This window comes from Apis laboriosa, unplaced genomic scaffold, assembly GCF_014066325.1.
Source record: "Apis laboriosa isolate Shangri-la unplaced genomic scaffold, ASM1406632v1 scaffold74_cov149, whole genome shotgun sequence".
NCBI lineage: Eukaryota > Metazoa > Arthropoda > Insecta > Hymenoptera > Apidae > Apis > Apis laboriosa.
Genome location: NW_025224330.1, coordinates 2078654 through 2095824, shown reverse-complemented (window position 1 = coordinate 2095824; position 17171 = coordinate 2078654). Strand labels below are relative to the sequence as shown.

At 33.1% G+C, this 17171-nt stretch overlaps 1 protein-coding gene across 1 annotated transcript in view; it reads right to left on the bottom strand.

The window, feature by feature from the left end:
* Positions 1–17171, bottom strand: part of LOC122719384 (N-alpha-acetyltransferase 15, NatA auxiliary subunit) — a 46327-nt gene that overhangs the window by 7564 nt on the left and 21592 nt on the right. The gene's annotated exons all lie outside the window — the stretch shown is intronic.

The following is a 17171-nucleotide window of genomic DNA, read 5'->3' as shown; positions in this document are numbered from 1 at the left end:
GAAATTCAAGTGAATTGGAAATGAGCACATTTCGTAACTGTTCGTGGCCACTTTTACCACTTTACATTGAAACAATCGAATTTCTGTTTCTCGGTTTATTTCGAATAAATTTTGCAAGAAACCTAAAAACTTCTTATAATATGAAACTTATTTTCTCTCTCTCTTTTTCTCTATAAAACCGTTTAACCATAATCTCCAATATTCTTTCTTTCAGAAAGAATTTTTTTTTTTCAACAAATTAAAAATAATTTCTATTCTTCTATGCGTAATCCCTCTCTTTCAATATCTTTGGATATAAAATTTTTATTGAATTGATTCAAATCGATTTTTTCGTTAAAAAAATTTCTTTAACGTTGATTCTAAGAAATGAAAATACACAGTGAAAATATGATTTATATCTAAAGATGAAAATAAGTTTAAATTATATATCTCAGAGGTAAATAAAAATGTTATCAAGTTCTACGAGAATTAAGAATTGAATGGTTACTTCCTGTCTCTCTAATGTTTTATCAGTGAACGAAATCTAATGATACAGAATATTGGACGAGATAATACCGGAATTATTGATTATATGACAAAATTTATTACAATTACACAATTGTATTGTATTGTATATGAGTCTGTAAAAAATCATAAACAATATCGATCATGCAGGAATACAGCAAAAGAATACAGATTCTAAAGATCTATTGTGGCATACAATGCTGATCGTATCATGAACAAATTATAAACAATTCGTAATTTTTTATATATAAATACAATCACATCAATAATTGAAAGACATATTATTTAATAGACATATAGACAGATGGAAGAATTACTTGCTATTTATCATTAGAATCGATTGCATAGGCTATCAAAGAAAAAAAAAAAAATATTGTTCAAAGTGAATATCTGGTGTAAAGATGTTAAACTTTTCAACGATGATATTCAAGTACAATAAAGCAAATATCTAAGATTACAAAGATTATTAATTTTTTCGATGATAATATTCATTGAAAGAATTATTGAAATATTAATTATGTATAGCTCGAAAGAGAACATTAAAATGGCTGATAATTACAGGCAATAATAGTTCTTCGAATTACACAATATTGTACCAGATACAATAGCCATCGACATTTCCATATGATTACGTTACCAGCAAATGGCTGTATGAGGTTATATTGATTATCATCTATTATGGATCGTTGAAAAAAATATGAAAAATCTTGGTTACGAAAGAGAGAAAATTTAAAATCATATTTTAGTTCAAATCGATTTAAATAATTACTGATGTCATAAGTTATATTTTGAAATCTATTTTCATGAACACTGAGTTCATGAAATTCTGAAGAAACATTCGGTATCATTCATACACGTCTTGAATCATTTACGATACTTAGAAACACGATAATAATAGTACGTTGTACATTAATAGTATATCTTAGAAGTTTGAGACTAAAACGATTTGTAAAATAAAATTAAAAATTGATTATTTATATTTTAAAAGTACTTCAAAAGTATTTTGAATGGATTCATTGAAAACTGTAACATCAATAGTTCACGTAAAATTGCTTAAATAATAAAAAGATAATAATTGAATTAAATCTAACTATCACTGAAGTTATCACAATAAGGTTACGCAATCTGTTATCTTAGAAGCAACCTCTAGACGTCATACTTTCTATGATACGTGATATTCAGAAACCTAACAGCCGTAATATTAATCATATGACAAAAGTATGATTGATCAACCACAACTAAAAAGCAAGGAAAAACAAATAATGGAAAATTCAATAGGGAATTCTAATTTCATATAATAATTTTTTTTTAGTCTCAAATCATTATAAACGTAAGTATAATCATGTAACATAAGAACAATTGATGGATTCTGACAAAAAAGGAGAAAAAATATGTCATAAAAATTTAATGAGCAATAAACAAGGAATTTCAATTATAATGCAATATATCTTCAACCTCGGGACATTACAAATGTTTATTAACAACGCAATTACACAAAATCAAAATAAAACTTAAATGACGATTAGAGGCCACTTACAGATTACACAATATCGTCCTAGAAACGCCGCCCAACGATATTTCCTCCATCCATAATATACGATACATATCCGATACGATACATTTTCATCATATATACGATACATATTCATATAACGAGTGACAAGAGACCGTGCATTTAATGATGGATGAGGATATAGGAATCTTTGAGCGGGTTTCGTGATTACGAGGAACGTGCCATCGAAATGACTTGTAATCATAGAGAAAAAGTCGCGTCTCTATGACCGTTCTTGCGATCGTAGATCCGCCCTCCATGTTTTTTTCATTTTGTAATCCATGTTCTTCTTTTGTAATAGCGCGCAGTTGTTATGAGGTATGACGAGTTATGACAGAGTTTTACTAATGCATAATGATATAATGTATGATACTCCTTTTGAAAAGCAAGCGTTTAATATCTAAATTTGATCCTTATCGTAAGAAAAATTTGACTTTTGTCAAATACGAATTTTTTAATATTTATAAATACTATTTTTATAAAAAAAAAAAAAAAAAGACAAATCGAAATTTATTTGTCACAATTTAACATCGAGGTTAAAAATTCTTCTATGCCTATTAAATATATAAAAATTCATCATCAAAATATTTGATTGAAAACAAACTAAATTTATCGTCTTTTTACATCCGAATAAAGAGAAATATCGATGTCAAGGAATTATCTTCGTTCAAAATATTATCCACAAATATTCGCGAAAAAAATTATCACTTGCTCGTTAACGTCCTGTTTGTGCAACGGGAATAAGATTCGAAGGGAAAACCATGTGTTCGATGACGTGTTCGTTATTTCTTTTGGAACTCTTGGCACGTGGACCAGCTGCATTTTACATTAATATTATTTCAATGTCGTTACCTTATTGAGTTATTAGATGGGATGCTTTTTCATTCATTCTTGATCGAGTCTGAGTAATTGCGAGCTCTGTTTATTTATGCGAAAACATATTATGTAAGTGGTAACGCCACAGTGATATACCATCTCGTCCGTGTTGGCAGATATTTATGAGATGCTGAGGCTTTCCGATCGAGCTTTGGAAATTATCCCACCTGATCTTGAGATGTAAAAAAAATGTTTAGGCCTCTTTGGCTCAACACGGATAATCCTGATCCGATGATTCAATATATGTATACAGGAACGGAAGTGGTGGATTCGTAGTGGTGTTTGTGAACGTTATTTGTCATTGGTAATATCACGTAACTCGCGTTAGGTTTTAAATTTCTAACGAGCGATCGTATAAATAAATATATGTGATAAAAAAAAAAACAAAGATATCTAAAAGTGAAGAAAAAAGTTTTAATTACAGACAATTGAATTCTTTATAGGTAATTTCTAAATGTCTTCTAAATCTTTATTGATACGTGAATAATAAACGGCTTTAATAAAAAGGAATGTCCATAATAGGACAAAAGAATTCCAAACGAGACATTGAAACGCACACCAAAAGTATATAAAATTATGAGAAGGATGAAAGAAACAATGAATACCGAAACAGGTTGAAAGTATGATGATAATCGCGATGACGTTCGAAGATTTACACCCGATCTATCCCGTTGACGTAACATTAAAAAGGCTATCCGACGCCTTTGCTAACACCAATAACGTCGCACCATTTTATTAAGCTTTCACTTCCCACGGGGAATTTTTTTTTTTTTCTTATTAAACATCTGCAATTATTAGAGCAAATTAATACTTGAAATTCTTTCTATTAACAACTAATTTTTCTAATCCAAGAAATTTTTGCCTTCAATACCTATGATCTTGTAATAATCAAAAAAATTTTAATACGATCCTCTTTCTCCACTATCCTCCTCCAACCTTCCACTCCTCATCGCCGATCGTCCATTTTTACAAACCCAAAGTGCAACACTTTCGAGAAGAATAGGAAAAGGTTAAATTCCTGGTGCAACAAGCGTTTGTTATTCACCGGTAACGTAACTATGTATGTACACATGTAACAAACAAAAAGAAGGAAGAAAGAAAGAAAGAAAGAAAGAAAAAAAAAAGGAATAAAATCCCGATACGAAATATTTAAAAATCGAAACCGATGCACGCGCGCCGATAATAATTGCGACAATGTTCGTCGTATCTCGCCGGGTTATTGTATGCAGATCGAAGAACACGAGCGGTATTCGCGGTTCAGTCGTAAATTACATATTCGAAGAGTATCGTGACCGTAATGGCGTGTATGAGGCGGCTAACAGTACGAACGCACCGGTGACGAATGTATTGTTATAACCGGACGCAACAACGATCGACGTGTGCCACCGCGTCGAGGGGTCCAATGGCCGTGTGTATTCGTTCGGTTCGTTTGCTGAGAGAGCGGCGATCGATTATTCACGGATCGGTCAAGAATCGCGATTCATCATTGATCGGCTCGAACCGATTGGTTTCGGACCGATGTTTTTCCCGGCACACGCCTTCGTGCCGATTTCGCCCGATCGTTCGACATGCATACGACACCGCATTGCTATTGGACGATGGCGTTTTAAATGATTTATAATTGGTCCAAGCGTCACGGTGGAGTGGAGATCGATAGGTGTCGATGTGGGTTTCAAGCGTAAACGTACGAAGCATTCCTTAAATAATTTGATCGAAATTCGTGAAGAGAAAGATGATTATGTTTTCTTTTTTTTTTTTTTTTTTTTTTTGTATGTGAGAAGAATCGAATACACGTTTGTGGACAAGTATTGATCCGTAAGTTATTCCGTATAAAATTTTTATTATTATTAAACTTTCAAACGAGTGATAACGGGTTGAATATTATATAATAATCGGGAACGATGTTGCGAAGAAAGGAAGTTGTGACGTGTTTTCGTGTATATGATTATGTAATAGATTAAAACGTGAATTTTACAAGGATATATAGGTGGGTTGCAGAAAGTTAGGGAACTATTGTAAAGAAAAATTGTCATGCACGAAGAGGAAGTACATTATTATAAACTTTAGGCAAAATGTCAACGGTGAATCTAGGCTTCTATTGTGATTTCAATTCAGACCAATTGTTCGACCGTCTTCAAAAGAATAATAGAGTAAGTACGTACAAGGTTTCTTTACCAATCATTTACAATGAAATACAATTTGGAAAGTTCTGATTGAGAGCATTACAAATGCTTTCAAATAGAAATCAATACGTCCAAATGTTGGTAAATTCCAAATGTTTTAACTCTACTTATCAACATTAGAAAGATTTCCTTCCAGTTGAAGTACAATTAACGATATTTATCGAGAGCACTATGATCATTAGCATACGTAAAAAATCATAGTCATATCTTCAAATTCAATTCTTTTTTTTTAGATAAAAAAAACTTTCTAAGACAAATTTTAACATAAATTCACATATTCTTGTTCAAACATTGTATCAATTTGATTGTAAAAATTTGTTAACAATCAAATTGTTTTTAAAATTGCCCAAGAACCAAATCATATATTCAAAATTTCCATTATAAGTTTTCAAATTCTGTTTTTATAAGTTTTATTCTCTACAGAAAATATCGATTCAATATTTTCTTACCCATATCATATATATTGAATTCCAAATATAAATTTAAGAAGAAGAAAAAATATATATATACCCACGTGAGATCTAAAAAAAGAATAATCCAGATTTACGAAGAGAAAACAAAAAGTATCTTGCCAAAGAAATCTTCCTACAGTGAACACCTCGAAGTGCATCGATCCACTCCCCTCTATGACGCAAATCGAGATTGAATTCGTCCGCTTCTCTTCGAATCGATTCTCAGATTCTGACTCGACCGAACTCTCGTTTCATAATGAAGCGTGCAAAGTGATGGAAAAATAGATTTCACGCGAAACGTGTTCAGTGACTAGCTCTCGTCTCTAAATTGCGTCAGATTTTCTAAATAGCAACAAATAATAACGCCAGATACCGTTGCTAGAACGGATACAAGATTCGCGAAGCGAATATCCGAGGCTCGGATTAAATAAAATTGATACCATCATCATTGATGAGAGACTTGAATTTAGAATTGTTTAGCACTCACTGTATATATATTCGAGATATTTTTAAAAATTGTTCATAATTCGATCTTCAGATATTTTTGTATTTAGTGAAGGGTTTTTTTTTTTTTTTTTTTTTGATTTTATCGTTATCGAAATTTTTGAATAAATAGATTTCAGGAAGAGGAATTAATATTTTAATCCAATTTTAAAAACTTAAGAGGTAAGAATGAACGAAAGATTATTAACATTCTATGAAATTATGAAAGTGGTGCACTAACTACATATTTTTTTTTTTTTTTTTACAATCTTTAATAAAAAAATATGTTCATATTACCTTGGTGATATCTCGGTGTTCCGTAAATCGTTCTTATAATCAAAAGTATTCCATGACTTCGAAACGGTTAAGACCACTTAATGATCAAACTTCAGTTGAAAGGATTGCAGCAATAAGAAGGCGGTTCCACTTCTAATGAGAAATCATAAAATAAGCACATAACTTGTAGAAAAATAATATGACCTTTCGTACGATACGTAAAGGTATTTTCTCAAAGTTCCAAGACCAATAACGATCACGATCACAGATGAAAGATTGATAAAAACAAAACTTAATCGAAACAAATAATCCTTAAATACTTTTCTCGACTTAAGTTAACTCTCTACTCTTCGTAACTCCGTATCGTTTCGATTATAATAGTACCGAAAATATTCCTCTTCAACGTGCAAATCAATTCCTATCTTCCATTCAACAAATGAACTTCCACACAGTGTACGCAATCATCGATTTCGTTCCCGATAACGACATCATCGATCGAGATACACCGTACCCTCTCCTTACGCCGTTTCCTAACGCCGTTCTATATGTGGTGAAGGGTGTGCGCGAATGGTACCACGGGGCAAGGCGTGGCTCATAGAAGAAATAAGAAAGGGTATCTCACAACACGGTATCTCTCCGGTCTATATCAGCTGGAAAGGCCTTAAAAGTCGGGATCGACGCCACCGGAATGTTAACTTCCCATGGCGGGGCTCGTGATCGACGCACGAAAAGAAAAGGCCAGTTTCGACCGGGCAAAGCGAGCGTGATCGAATCCCGGATTCGTGACGGCAAGGTCGTGATCCTTAACCAGAAAGTGCATCGGCGATTCTTTCTTNTTTTTTTTTTTTTTTTTTTTTGAAATTCTATCAGCGGGATGAATGCTTTTCGACTGATGCTCTTCTTTTTTTTTTTTTTCCTCTTTTTTAACTCCTCCTCAAAGTAGTATTTCTTTGTTTGCTCTTTTACTTGACTTTACTTTGCTCTTTTTGTTTGTTTCACGTGACGTGATTCGATCATTATTTTTGAGTTTGATGATACAGAAGATGAGAGGAGTTATTTGTTGGTTGTAATAACGGTGTTTTGAGTTAGTTAGAGTTGTATGGAATGCGTGGAATTTGTGGAAACGTATGGGAGAAAAGTATAGTTGCTATCAGAAAATATGTGTAATAAATTAGAATTGATTATAAATTCACTAAAAAAACAGCGTATAAGGCTTTTCAATTTTGTTTACGAGTCAAAGAAGTGAGAAAAAGATATTGTTGAAATATATTTATAAAGAGAATCGTTTGCAAAATCGTTTGTTTTCGACGATTTTGCATCCTATATTTCGCCACTATAAAATTGAATATGTTCCGCATACTTATAAGATTCATTAGCAATATTTTGATAAGTAGAGGTAAATCGTTATGCGGTCATTGTGTAATAGCCGAGATAGCGATAAATTTAATTCTATTTAAAAAAATAAATGGAAACTATTTCCATTTATATGGAAATAAAATATGTAATAATCTACGTTTTATATTTTCCTTTCCTGAATTTCCATTAATACTTCTGAATACTTTATTTTACCATATTATTCCATATTTTTTTAAGCAAACTGTTTTAAATCAGATTTTAATCAGACATTACTATCGAGATGAATTATTTATACCGATTCCGAATTGTAAATATTGTAAAATAAAATATCTCGATTATATATAATTCTAGTTCACAAAATTAATAAATATGTCAAAAGATATTAAAAATAAATTATCGTTATTCAATTAAAACTATGATTGAATGCAATTAATTTTTTCCTTTTAAAAAAATTGCTCTTTCGAATATACCCATCCTTCATTCCCAAATCATTCTCAATGATCTTGAGAAACCGAACTATCCATATATTTATCAAATCGCAGAAAAATCGCGATCATGATAGAGTTTAATTTTTCGCGTTTATAAAAAAGAAAAAAAAAAAAAAAAATTCGAGAATGGAGAATACATGAACCGAGCGAATCGTTCTGGCCGATATAATCGCAGTATTCATGGCTCGCGCCATGAATTACCGCCACGTAACAGTTCCCTAGGCATTTTCGCTACAAAGGAACGCGAATACGAGAAATTGAATGACGAAACCGCGGTGGAATATTAATGTTCATTGCCCGTGGCTCGACGTGCATTATAATCAAGAGGAGAGAATGCAAAACACACCTCGTCCGGATCATTTTCATTTTGGAAACGAAAACTCGGACATTCTTGCGTAAACGATCGAGCGAATCGATACTATCGAGCTTCGATCCATCGACGTTATTCGCGTGGATACGCGCGAACGAGAGCGAGTGAATTATCCGAGAAGAAGGAAGATGCGACGTAACGTTTCTTCGATTCACTTAAATAAGTATCTCTCGATCGAGAAGCTCGATACTGATATGATACCGATCTTATTCTACGTGCTACTACCCGTGAAAGCGTTGCAAATGGAGAAAGAAAATGTTTTGTGGAAATGGTGTGTGGTTATGTGTGCGAGTATGCGTATATATATATATATATATATATATACTTTTAAAACTGAAATAATTTCTTCTTTATGGGTGAGGTGAAGTAACTTCAAAGAAAGTAAGGAAGTATTTCTAATTTTTCCCTTTTTCAGTGATAACGATGTATTACATATGTGAATAGTATTATATGGATAATGATGCATAATTTCATAGAAATGCATAATTTCTATGAAATTAACAACTTATGCAAATATTATTAGAAGAAAGAAATTAATTCTAGGAAAATAAATAAATTGTTGGAAAAAGTAAAATAAATTGAGGATACTGCATTATAAATTGCTTTATAATTATTATTGGATTATATTGAGATTGAAGAACCCTAATTATCTGTCTACGCTCCTTAATTTTTGATATCATCTTTTTTCCCCAATAATAAATGTATGGACAAATTCATGGCGTTGTAACACTTTCCTATACTTTGAAGTTTGAACTAACTAGAAAATTAAATTTGAGACTAATAATTATTTTGAATAACAGGTATCTATCTGGACATGTAATAAGTAAATTCCGTGAATGAGAAATGCGCTAAATACGGATATTTCACGTGTAATCGATCGAACAATTAAGGATATGTTAATCAACGTTTCAGCATTTTTTTCAATTTTTTTTTTTTTTTCCTCTTTCCACTTTACTTCAAAGTTATGACGATATGCAATATCGTGTTTCTCATATTGAAAAGCATTTCTGTAAATTGGATTTTTATCAGGGCAGAGCACAACGATTTTCCTTTATATAGGATAGAAACGATTTCGATATCGAATATGATCGATAATTAGCCTGAAATATTGGAAATAATTTTAAGAATCGTAACGTCGTAAATGGAGAATGAAAAGAGACTTTTGTTGAACGTGGATTGCTAAAGTGGAAATGATAATACAGAGATTTATGCGTATCACTTCGCCATAGGAATAGTTAATAAGAAATGACCGAGAAGAAAAGACTGGTAGTCTTGTTATAGTTTAGAATTTTCCTAATAACGAAATTATTGAAAGAGAAGAAATCACGAAGCGATAAATCAAATAATCAGAAAAAAGTAACAAATTTCCTATACTTTGAAGTTTGAACTAACTAAAATTAAATTTGAGGCTAATAATTATTTTGAACGTCAAAGAAAATTTTACAGATACATCGTTTTTTTTAATCATTATCAAACCGCAAATTTTCATAGAAAATCAAACTTTTCATTAAAGAAATGACAGAGTTCAAATAGAGATTCGCTGTATAACAATTTATATCAAATGAATCATTGATCTGTAAAAAGAATGGAACATAATATTTTATTTCCTCGTATTCAACACGTCTTATTTAAAACACTGTTAATTAAATAGTCAAAACCGTCTTTCATAAATAATAACTGAATCCTGAAAGAGAGTCCAGGAAGTGGACATTACAACATTACTCGTCTTTTAAGAATCCAATCTTTCTATTTCTTCTTATTGTCGACAATCCCCACGTTCAGCCATGTCAACTCTCGCGCAAAGACAATGGGACGATTGAAGCGTGAAAATCAAGCGTGAACGGGCATGAAAAACACGGGAAGAAAAGGGACACGCGTCGAATCCTGGCTCGGAATGGCGGCGAAAGTGACGGATGTTGGCGCTAATATGTGGCGACGAGCGATCACACTTTCGCTCTTCTTCTTCTTCTTCTTCTTCTTCTATGGAAGGTCATTGCACGTGAGAAAAAGAAAAAAAAAGAAAAGAAAATCGACAGACAAAGCGCCGAGAGAATTCGTAACGAGCGGCCGCGTTTAACTCGAATTTCTAATTCCTCGAGCGAAAGGGAAAATCGGGCGGAGAAAAGTTTCGCCTGCGATGTCGATCGAATCGCGAGACGAGGGCAAATTGTGTCCTTTTATTAAGCAAATGAACTCCGCGAGATTTCTTCTGCTATGAGGAAGATACCAGGAAGACGAACGAACGCGAGACGTTTATTTTCTTGTTATGCGTCCCATGTTAATTGGAACGATGATTCTTATTAATCGTTCGTGTAGAAGAGAATTGCGTAGATGATGCGCGTAGATATGTGAATTAATTTTTTTGTTGGAAAGTTGATTCAATTATTGGAATATATATCTTTGTACCGAAAATATGTTTTCGTATATGTTTTCAGAAGGTATATAGAGATAGTTACAATCAGATTTATGGTTCTTGAGAAATCAAGTAAATCTGAAATGAAATTGTTAAAAAGTAATTTGTAAACTTTGATAAGATTAGACACACGAGAAGGTAGAAGCGTTAAGATTTTAACATTAATTTCGTTCTAATTTCTTCTCTAATTAATTCTTAATGTACACAATTGTACATCAAGATGTGTATCTATTAAAATATAACGTAATATATTAAATTACGATTCGAAATAGAATTCAAGAATTAAGAAATGTTTTTAAGAAAAAAAAGTAAATTAAAAATCAACCATTTTACGAGCGATATTAAGTATGAAACTTACCGTTATTCTAAATATTAACACGTAACTTTCACAAAATCTATTTATATATCGCAATACTTTACATAAATTCCTATGAAAATACGTATCATACACAGTTCACATGCAAAATGAATGTATCATAAAATTTTACACAATTTTTACGAAATTCTATCGATATCTTCGCATTGTATCACATGGTATACGCGTGTTGATGAATACAAATAATTAATCAATAATCAAATCACATTGTAAACTTTGTTATACATTGAAGATATGCGATAAGTTAATTTGCAATTTGCATCCTTCGCCAGTGCACGCCTTGTAAGCACTGGTGATATATCGATTCATTAAGTAGATGTCCTTGCTTCGACATAACGAAGCAAAAAGAAGTTAAGCAATATTCAATTCTCGAGAGCAAAAGTTTACTATAATAGAACAAACGTTCTCTATTCTCAAAAATAGAGCAGAAGCTTCTCTCAAAGTTAGAGTTAAAAACTACGATGCCAACAACGTTCAATTCTTCAAAAGACGACAATTATATTCGAGCAATCTTTCATTTTACGAAAGAATCCCCGAATTTGCATTAACAAGGCAATGGAATGCTATAAAACTCTTTTAATTCTGTTTAGAATTCTACGAATTCTTGTTTGCTTTTCATTTCGTTATCGAACTCACATTTTTTTAAATCCTAGTTTTCACAATAGTTGTATTTCATCGTGTCTTTTCCTCGTTGAAGATTTGTCATAACCCTAATAAAACTCATCGTTTTTCTGGAGTAAAAAAAAAAATTTTATTCCGTCGATACTCCATTATCTTTTTAATAATCTTCAACAAACTTACTATATAAAAATTTGTAAATATAAAGGTGAATAAAATTTATACAAGTCTGGAAGAAAATATCAATCATAAAGATATTAAAAGAAAAAGAAAAAAAGAAGAAGAGGAATTATTAGACGGAAGGATTTATTATAAAGGAAACAGTGTCCTCAACTGCATGCAATCAGCAAATTGCGCTCGTATCAAGATCTTTCATGCTGTTCCATTGTCGTTGACTCAATTACAGCCACGTTAAATGGATTGGTTCTAATTGCAGACTAACGAACCATGAATTTTGTACTTACCATTCAACTACCGACAATCATCATCAGAGACCTACATCCTAACAACTACTGTAAGATTTTCTTTCCTTCTAAGAATTCATATCCATTAAATTAACCATCGACCAGTTTACATTGATAATCATTTTTTCACTCGTCCAATTGAAATACAGAAAAAAAAAAAAAAAAAAAAAAAAAAATAGATAAATAAAATAATCAAGGCCGAGACTAATTAATATTTGAATTTCTTTCTCATCGATGGAAAAAAAAATTTAATAGATGTTTATACACTATTGTACATTATACCGTTTCGTACAATGCTCATTGAATGAGAAACCGTACGAGAATCTCAGAATCGTTTCTATCCCATCGTTAAAATCACCGGAACAGACGAGGGGAATTCCGAGAAAAAGAATGCAACTGTTCATCCTTATTCCGGTCAGGTTCACGTTGGACGATTGTACCGGTACAAACGTTTCATAAAACGAAAAAAATAAAGAAAAGGGAAGGGACGAATATACGTGAAATTTCGACGTCCTAAATTTGAGTGAATAGAGGATTCTTCGATCGTAATCTATATCACACATGATCACCATAGATTAAAATATCTAATAATATTTAATTTGCCTTTTCAAAATCATTTCAATTTCCTCTCAAATTTTTAAATTACATTTCTTAATGATTCATAACTTTTCATGACTACTGGATTTTATATTCTTCTGGATTTTATATTCTTTAAATTTAAAAATTTTTTTACATTCGTATAATATCTATACATAACATTAGAGTGTTCAACAATTAAAATTCTAATTTAAATAAAATATAATAAATTAATTTATGATAGAATTTTCAATCAATTTAAACTATGCTATGATGATACTTGTTCAGTTCAATTATTCCAATTAACAATTAATTACGTCCTTGTCTTCGCTTTCCACCATTAGTCGACTACCAAAGGCCATGACATCGCGCCATGCACCACCGGCGAACAACCTTTTCGCCGTGATCTTGAAATTAACTAACCTGTCCCGGTTCTCAAGATTTATAACGATAAGCCATCCGTGAGAAACTGCATTCTCGATTCTTGTGCGAAATTGCGGGAAAATACGCTCGCGCTTTGCCAGCTCGATGACAATAGACACGTGTCGTGGGGGAAAAACGAAAAAAGAAGAAAAAAAAAAAAAAAAGAAAAAATCCAAGCAACGAGAATATCGAACGAGTTTAATTAAGAGTTCGTCGTTTCATTGTTGAGCATTCTTTAAATCGTGATTTAAGGCCATTTGTCTGATCTTTATGGCCGACAAATCGAGGATGTTTTGATGAGAGGACCGATTTCGAGGCGTACGCTCGTTTCTCACGGAATTAGAACGAAGAAAATTTCTCGAGTTTCCCTTAGCATTATTCTTCTCTGACGGGAGAAGAAAATCAGGAAGAATCGCATTATTCGTAAAATTCTCCTTTCCTCGCTCGAACGCGCAAACTTTGAGACACACTTCGATAATTAAACGTAATTAGAGGAATCGATACGGATCTTAATAATGTTATAAATATAGAATTTCTGGAGAATTGATTATAATAGTTATGATTATATAGTGTAACGTTACCAAGTGATAAATTGATAAACGTGTTTCCTGTTTCCTGTATCGGACGCATCTCTTATCATCCTATTAAAAAAAATATACACACATATATCTAAAATCAGAACATTCCCTTCTTTTCAATCGCATTTTAATCCAAAACAAATTGACCTTAAACCCTTATAAACCCTTGAACTTGTCAGGCGTCAATTTAATAACAACTTTCTCTCTTACCTAATCGCTAAAAAAAAAAAAATTCCTCGAACGAAACAACAATCCCTTCCTCCCCGTGACCAGTTATCCTCGTGTCTCGATCGTACAAAAAAAAAAAAAAAAAAAAAAGTGGTCAGAAATATTTCGACTTGGCGCCAGAAAATCGGTGTGGCCGCGAGGGTCGCGGCCATCGACGATCTTGATAGCGGCGGGAATCTCTTCCGATGACTCACGCACGCTAGAAGACACGCCGCGCCGGTTCGAAATAAACACGCATCCTCATGCGGCCGGCGATCCTCTCGATCGAACGTATTCTTCTTCTTCTTCTTCTCCTTTTTTTCTTTTTTTTCTCACGGGACGTGGCTTGAGTTTCGCGTTACGATGATTCAATTCAACGTTCTTGGGAAAAACGTGAATGAAACGAATCGAAAGCCGTTAAAAATATCCCCTGACAGTTCTCCATCTCCGTCCGACGTTACGCGCTGTGTCAGGATGTGCGTCACTCGATTGTTCGTCACTAATCCCGACCAAGGTGTCATCAGACGGCTAAGAATACCTTGGTCATCGTCGTCGAGAGGTGCACAATGTTCAGGATAATAGACGACAGAAGAGCACAGAAGGTAAGTGAGATCGGTGTGGGTCATCGTATCCGAGCTTCGACCAAATATGGTTACGCGATCGGTTTGGATTAAGGATTAACGACGGAGCGAGATATCGAGATTAGAAGGGGGAGGGGGGATTTTGGACGGTGGCAGAAATTCGACCGGTTTCGATCTTATTTTGGGGACGATGCACGAGGAGGGGGGATATGCTAAATAAGGCGGCGTGGAATGTGTGTTTTCGGGGGTTATCTCGGGTGAGTAGAAAATGTTAATGTATGAGGAGCGTAGGCTCTGTTGGCGTTTGATTGGGATGCAGTTTTTGGTCGGATGGCATCGGGAATGAGTTTTTTTCTTCCCGTTTGTTTTTGCTCGAGATGTTCTTTTTTTCTTCTTTTCCCTTTTAAACAGCGCAAAGGAAGCGGGCTTTGTCGTTGTTGGGATTAATAAATTTCGTCGAGTCGAAGATGTTAATAAATTATTATCTCGTGCATTGGAAATTTTTATTTTGTTAAAAAAAGAGTGTATGTATGTATGTATGTATGTACGCGTATGCAGGAATTAAAATTATTTTTCACAGACAAAAGTGAGAAGAAGGAAAAATAATTTTATGTTCTTAATCTATCGTGTAAGACGAACGGAAGTAGACAAGCGAGTTGTAACATAATCGAAGATCACGTTTTATGCGACAGGTTTGATCTTCAAGTTCAAGTCTGATATTTTTCTTCTGATAAATTTTTTATACCTCTTTTTTATCTGTATTTTACACAAAGTATCACGTATGTATAATAAATAGATGAAACATGAATAAATGGATGAAAATAAAGTTGAATATTTATACGCAATAAATATATTATACGAGAGTTCGGTCTCATTACGATAAATTTCAATTACAAAATAGCAGGTATAAGATTTTTTTTTTGATAATTTTATGATAATTTTCTGACATTCGTTCAAACTAGAATAATATTAAACGATCCTCCAACAATAATTCAACTTAACGAAAAAAATAAAACTTTCTTTTTAAAAGATTTAAGAAAGTCGGATAAAAAATTACTACACTTTCTCCTCTTTTTTTTCTCTCTCTCTCTCTCTCTCTTTCTCTCTCTCCTTTACTTCATTTCTTAAAAAGAAAGAAAAAAAAATAAAGTAACTCAAAAGATTCGATGCATAAAGTATTAAAAACACGTAACTTCGCGAATCCCGATCCAGAAGCTGGCCCAAAATATAAAAAAAGTAATCGACCTCGAGGAGAAACATGAATCGCGCTCGTGGCTCGCCAATGATAGCAATGATGCTTATCAACGATGTCGATGGAAATTTCGCATACTCGACAAGTGGGCCAAACTTCCGCGCACGTTCGTGTTTATTGCACGTGACCAGCATCGCGAAACATTTTCGCGCCGATAGTAGACAGATTTGCACGCGCGTGCCTCAAAAATTTGTTCCGCCACGAGAAAGTACCGAGGAGAAAATTCGCAAAACGTGTCGTTTGTTTCTAATCAACGGTTGCGAAATAAATTTATCTTCGAATTGCATAAGTTGCATAAGTAAACAAGATTGACGGGTAAATTGATCAACGAGTGCTCGAAGGAGATATTTAAATTGGCGGCAATTTTAATTTGTTTTCAATTACGAAGTTAATTTTAACAATTTCTTTTTTCTTCGTCCCCCCCTTTTTTTTGGCCTTTTTTATTTTACGATGAGACAAGTAGTAAGAAAGGTAATGGGAGATCTTTCGACATTTTGACCATCACGTCCGTCACATATTCGATTGACACTACGAAACTTCCGCGAGAGCCCGTCACTCATTGATTGACGGGCAGTTTCAATTACTCGATTATGATGCATATAAATGATTATCATCTTTCTATTGACATCATTTATACTTTTTATTCTCACAATATTAGATCCTCTTTGAAAAAATTCTAAATATAATAATCTTGAGAGTATAAAATTTCGATTTACTTACTCTCAATAACTAATTAAAAGAATAAATCCTTAAAAGATTTATCATTTTTATCAAGTTCAATAATCTCCAATTCTTACACCTTCGATTGTCACACGACAATGCGTCTATATTTTCTATATTGTTCTATATTAAATAAGATGGATGAAACGAGTGAAGATAAAAAAAAAAAAAAACAAAAAAAAAAGGTGTAAACACACGATAGTTATTAACCGAGATCAGCGGCCACGTCAATTAACACGCAACAGGCCTGTTCGCGTTCATGCAAGGTGATTCATTCGAAGTGGCACGTTTGTTCCACGAGCTCGACAGTATCCGTTCCATGCTCGTTACCTGGGTGACACGATTGGCCAGCCGGCCACCCAACAATAAGCTCGCGACCAACGTTCCAACGTTTTACGAAAGAATCCCTCGATTGAGACGTCG